Consider the following 6,000-nt stretch of genomic DNA (forward strand, 5'->3'; position numbering starts at 1 on the left):
CACGGACCCCCATTTAATGGCATTTCTATCTCTGAGACCCCAATTTATATTGTAAAATCAATGTTAATTTAACTGAGAGTACAAATGGAACCAAATGGAGGTTCTAGGAGGGTCCTCTGCGTACCACCGGGGGGGGGGGGGGGGGGGGGGTCAACAAAATGTTTCACTTTTAGTCTAGTTTTAGTCAACGAAATCTACGGTTGATTTTGACATCAGATTTTTTTATATTTTGGCCTTGATGGCGTCGTAATGCCTGATGACATTTTCAGAGCGCAACCAAACATGAAATGACTTTTGGTTCTACTGGATCTCTTCTCCACTAGTACCTCCCTGAGTGTGTGTGTGTGTGTGCATGTGCGTGTGTATGCTAACCTTGGGTCGGTGGTGGTCTTTGGCTGCAGGCAGCAGGTGGTTCCAGTAGGGGGCAGCCTTGGCGTCGGTGCTGCGGCCCAGCAGCTCCACGCGGCTCCTCTTGGAGGTGGACGGACCCTCGTCCTCCGAACACGACTCTCCTCCCGTGTCACTGGGGGAGGAGTTAACATGGACCAATTATAACACGACTCTCCTCCATCATGATCAAGTGGGGGCGGGCCTTGGTGAGTAGTCTTTTTTTTATGATTATTTTTATGTTGATTACTCAAGCCATGGAGACTCGAGTTCAATAATATATATTTTTTTTTTGTATTTGTCACATTCCTAAGATTTTTTTTTTTATTATAGTAAATTTTTTGTATTTTTTTTTGTAATAATTTGATTACAATTTATTGTAATCAAATAATTGTCTTAGGAATGCAACAAAAAAACAAAACAAAAAAATAATAATAACGTGGCCAAGAACCTTGCCAGAGTAGCGAGCAGTAAATGTGTTGAACCTGTAGGATTACTGGTTGGCTGTGAATAGGGAGAATAGGCCATTTGGCACTCCATGTCCCCGGTCACTAATTCTATAGGAAAGATGTTTTTAAAATGGTATCAAAATGGTATCTTTTGTTGAGTTTTTATTACACAATAGGCCTACTCTTTTCTGAATCCTGCACCTGACAAATAACCTGAAGTAAAAAACTAAAACTAAAACTAACACTAAAACTACCCTGCCAAACCCGAGGAACCCGAGAATTTCGCGATGTCCCTCCCTGCCACGCCCGAGGAACCCGAGAATTTCCGCCATTTTGAAAAAAAAAAAAAAAAAATTTTCAAAAAATTTTTTTTTTCAAAAAATGTTTTGGGACCCCAAAAACGTTAGTAGGCATGATAGCGATCGCGAAACTGCTTGTTTAACCCCCATACAACCCCCATACAACTCAGGTAGCAGACCTCCAAGCTCACAACAGTGTAAAACATAATGGCTGCTATCTCATGAATGCCTGAACGGATTTCCATTCGGATTTTTTTGTTTGAAAGCTGTGAGCAATGTGGACACACGTGGTGCATTATCTAGGCATGGGTGTGCATGATCCGTGCACTATGAATTACATGGAAGTCTATGGAGACGAATGGCAGTTAAAGAGTACGAAGGTATTGTTAAATGGCAGCATATGAGTTAAAAACTAAACTAAAAATATAAATAAAACCTAGCAAATCCACTCTAAAAACAAATTAAAACTAATTGTATTAGAAAAAAAACTAAAACGAAACTATAGCGAAAAATGCAAAACTATCCTCACCTTGGTGACAGCAGCCTCCTCTTGGCCGGGCAGGGGGTGTGGCCTCCACCGGGGGTGTGTCCTCCGCTGAGGGGGGTGGGCCAGGAGGAGGAGGAGGGGGGAGAGCGCCCCCCGGAGGAGGAGGTCTGCGTAGCGCTGGCGTCCGGCGGCGAGGACTCCAGCCCCTCCCCCCAGTGAGGGGGCGGGGCCTCGCCGGGCTCTGGAAGCTCAGAATGGTGCGGCGGGGAAAAGGGTCCCGGGGGGCTGCTGGGGCTGGCCGGACCCCCCGCCCCGCCTGGGGAGCCCGGGGAGAAGGGTCCCACCGCACCTGGGGAGCCAGGGGAGAAGGGTCCCACCGCACCTGGGGAGCCAGGAGAGAAGGGTCCCACCGCACCTGGGGAGCCAGGAGAGAAGGGTCCCACCGCACCTGGGGAGCCCGGGGAGAAGGGTCCCAAGCCTGGGGGGTAGAAGGGCATATGTCACTATTACAACATTTAAAGGAGTACGGTAGTTCACTCTTATTTTAGGATCAACGTGTACCATGTGAAGCCTTTAATTAATGGAGATCCATATCTCAAAATATTGAGGTCGAGTCTGGTGTCTCTCATCTTTCTCTTGACAACACAACACAGTGGGGTTCAGGTCAGGCCAGTTTGCTGGTCAGTTAAAACCCAGTAATACCATGGTCAGTACACCAGTTACTAGTAGTTTAATACCATGGTCAGTACACTAGTTACTAGTAGTTTAATATCATGGTCAGTACACCAGTTACTAGTAGTTTAATACCATGGTCAGTACGCCAGTTACTAGTAGTTTAATACCATGGTCAGTACACTAGTTACTAGTAGTTTAATACCATGGTCAGTACACCAGTTACTAGTAGTTTAATACCATGGTCAGTACGCCAGTTACTAGTAGTTTTGGCTCTGTGGGCAGGTGCCAAGAGCTTCTGGTTAAAGGAAATCATCATCTCCATAAAGAAGCACAAAGTCTGTGTTGTGTTGTCAAGAGGAAGATGAGAGAGACCAGACTCAACCACACAGATGAGCTTAAAGGCCTCGATCAAAGCAAACCTGGGCTTCCATAACACCTCAGCAGTACCACAGGCTGACCACCTTCATGCCACGCCCCATCGATGAAGACATTAGTTCAAAAGTATTCCATACCAAGTACTGAATCCATAAATTAACATAACCTTTCAGATGTTTGACGTTTCTGTATTATAAATCCTTCTTTTGAGTGGTCGTGTGGAATATTCTAATATTTTGAGACATGGATTTTTTTTCATGAGCTGTATGCCATAAAAATTAAATTAAAACAAAAAAAGCTGTTGAATGTTTCACTGCATGGACAATGAATCTAAAATACATGAAAGTAAAAAAAAAATATATATATATATATATATATATATTCAGAAGAAAATGAACTTTTACACAATATATTTTTACATGGATCTGTATTATTACTGCTATTTTTGGAAAATGTTTGAAAACGTACGAGCATTTTTGAACAGGGAAACGATTATCTTTCGTTAATCGCGATTATTTCAAACAACTGTGATTGGACTGTCATGTAAATATTGTGGCAGGCCTTACCTGGAGACAAGGTGCCGCCGGCACAGCTCTCGCTGCGCGGGGGGGAGTAGAGGATGGGGCGGGGGGGCCCGGGCCCCCCTTCCCCTGGCGGTGGCTCGGCCCGGGGCGGAGGCCCCTGCAGCAGCAACGAGGGGGTCTCGCTGCAGGGCTGCCCCCCCACCTCGCCCGCGGGAGGGGGCGAGGCTTTGGGCGAGAGCGGGGCGAAGGTGGCGTCCGGGACGGGCCTGTGGTGGTTGTGCTGGGCGGGCCGGCGGGAGGGGGTGTGGCTGGGCGAGAGGGGGCTGGGGGGGGACCTGGGGGACAGCGGCCCCCCCTCCTGCTCCCAGGAATACAGGCCGCCGGGGGGAGGGGGGCCCGGCCCGCAGAGAACCCCCCCCTCCAGCCCCTCGTCATCGGAGTCGTCGTCCAGGTGGGGGCGCTTGGGCGCCAGCGGGGGCTCCTCAAGACCCCTCTTCATCCCCGGCCGGGGGGTCCCCGGGTGGGGGGTCCTCGGCTCGGTGGAGGCGGAGAACCCGCCCCGCTGGGAGAAGATGGACAGCTGGTAGACCTTCTGGATGCGTAGCTCCTCCTGGCCAAAGGGCCTGATGGGGTCCCTGGGCTCCCCGGGGTCCAGGGACCCCTGCGTTGGGGAGGAGGTGGGCGGGGGGAGGTCCCCCTCCTGCACTGGAAGCTCCAGAGCCGGCGCCGCATCCTTGCGGGCGAGCTCCACGTGGATGTGACGCATGGTCGCAGCAAAGATTTTACACTAGTGTGTGTGTGTGTGTCTGGTAGGTCCTCAACACAACAAGACCCAGTCCTACTGAAGACCCAGTCCTACTGAAGACCCAGTCCTACTGAAGACACAGTCCTACTGAAGACCCAGTCCTACTGAAGACCCTGTCCTACAGAAGACCCAGTCCTACTGAAGACCCAGTCCTACTGAAGACACAGTCCTACTGAAGACACAGTCCTACTGAAGACCCAGTCCTACTGAAGACCCAGTCCTACAGAAGACCCAGTCCTACAGAAGACTCAGGGTGGACTCACACTGCGGTCTCGGGTGTGACCTTGGCAGGTGTTTTGATAGTGTGAAGGGTGCGCACTGTTCCCCCGAAATGCATCACCGCACCGTATCCCAGACCAACTCAAGTCTACGACCCAGTCTATGGAAGACCCAGTCTACTGAAGACTACAGGAAGTCCTACTGAAGACTACAGGAAGTCCTACGCTCCCCGCTGGAATCCGGGAAGATCAACCACACAGCACCTGTAGGAGGAGCAACAAAAAGCAACAAAAAGGCAAAGTTAAGAAATTACATTCAATTTAAAGAGGACGATGGCACTGAACTGCATGTTTGTTTTAATTTAAAGAGAGGGCAGCAGTCCCTCTGTGCACAGTTAAGATCTGGTGCATTACCTCTGGCAGTTGAGGTGGGTACTGGGTAGATATACTGTATTCAATCTAGGTTGGTACTGGGTAGGTATACTGGTATTCAGTCTAGGTGGGTACTGGGTAGGTATACTGGCATTCAGTCTAGGTGGGTACTGGGTAAGTATACTGGCATTCAGTCTAGGTGGGTACTGGGTAAGTATACTGGCATTCAGTCTAGGTGGGTACTGGGTAAGTATACTGGCATTCAGTCTAGGTGGGTACTGGGTAAGTATACTGGCATTCAGTCTAGGTGGGTACTGGGTAAGTATACTGGCATTCAGTCTAGGTGGGTACTGGGTAGGTATACTGGCATTCAGTCTAGGTGGGTACTGGGTAAGTATACTGGTATTCAGTCTAGGTGGGTACTGGGTAGGTATACTGGCATTCAGTCTAGGTGGGTACTGGGTAAGTATACTGGCATTCAGTCTAGGTGGGTACTGGGTAAGTATACTGGTATTCAGTCTAGGTGGGTACTGGGTAAGTATACTGTATTCAGTCTAGGTGGGTACTGGGTAAGTATACTGGCATTCAGTCTAGGTGGGTACTGGGTAGGTATACTGGTATTCAGTCTAGGTGGGTACTGGGTAAGTATACTGGCATTCAGTCTAGGTGGGTACTGGGGAGGTATACTGGCATTCAGTCTAGGTGGGTACTGGGGAGGTATACTGGCATTCCCAAAGAACAGCGTTTATGTGTTCTTTGTGACCAGGGAGTTGTGGAGGATGAGTTTCATGGCATGGCAGTTGCACTGGAGAACGTTGTATCCGTAACTCACGGCTTGGACAATCAATCAATATGTTTCTTTTTGTGTATTCAATTTGTGGTGTATCTTGGTGTATGTAAATTATATTTACATACACACACACAGAATGTCTTGTAAGCCCGTACGAAGTCTCACCCCCCCCCCCCGACCCACAGGTTAAGAACCCCTGTCTCACCTCTGACCTGCGTGCCCGCTGTCCCCGTGGGCGTGGCCGCTTGCCCGCCACAGCATCTGGCAACAGCTGGCTCCAAGATGGCCGCCTACGGCAGGACCCCACCCGTCTCCATGGCGACCGCCAACAGGGGGCGCCACTAGCATCACCACCGGGGGAGGAAACAGGAAATGGTCGTCGGACTCCAAAACAGGAAGTAGAAGATACAGGAACTATATTGGCCTGGATAGACAGAAGGAGGAGGGAGGAGGGGCATTTAATGATATGAATATATGCAAATATGATAAAAGGGTTCACCCTATGAAGCCTTGAATTCACAAATGATTGTAGTTAGCGTGGTTGCTATGGCAACGCACTATTGTTGTTGGTCAGAGAAATTTGATGCCAGCCAAAGTGAACCTGTTTTACGTTAACCTT

General features: G+C 49.2%; 1 pseudogene across 1 annotated transcript in view; it reads right to left on the reverse strand.

The window, feature by feature from the left end:
• The window catches only part of LOC308296144, a 49,120-nt pseudogene that overhangs the window by 22,702 nt on the left and 20,418 nt on the right, over positions 1–6,000 (reverse strand). The window contains exons 4-7 of the transcript XR_013963362.1: positions 5,587–5,805; positions 3,239–4,483; positions 1,665–2,100; positions 373–523 (exon numbers count right to left, since the gene is read on the reverse strand). The product of XR_013963362.1 is annotated as an uncharacterized misc_RNA (transcript). The remainder of the gene's footprint in view (positions 1–372; positions 524–1,664; positions 2,101–3,238; positions 4,484–5,586; positions 5,806–6,000) is intronic.

The sequence above is a fragment of the Nannobrachium achirus genome (genome assembly GCF_963921795.1).
Source record: "Nannobrachium achirus genome assembly, chromosome: 12".
Lineage (NCBI taxonomy): Eukaryota > Metazoa > Chordata > Actinopteri > Myctophiformes > Myctophidae > Nannobrachium > Nannobrachium achirus.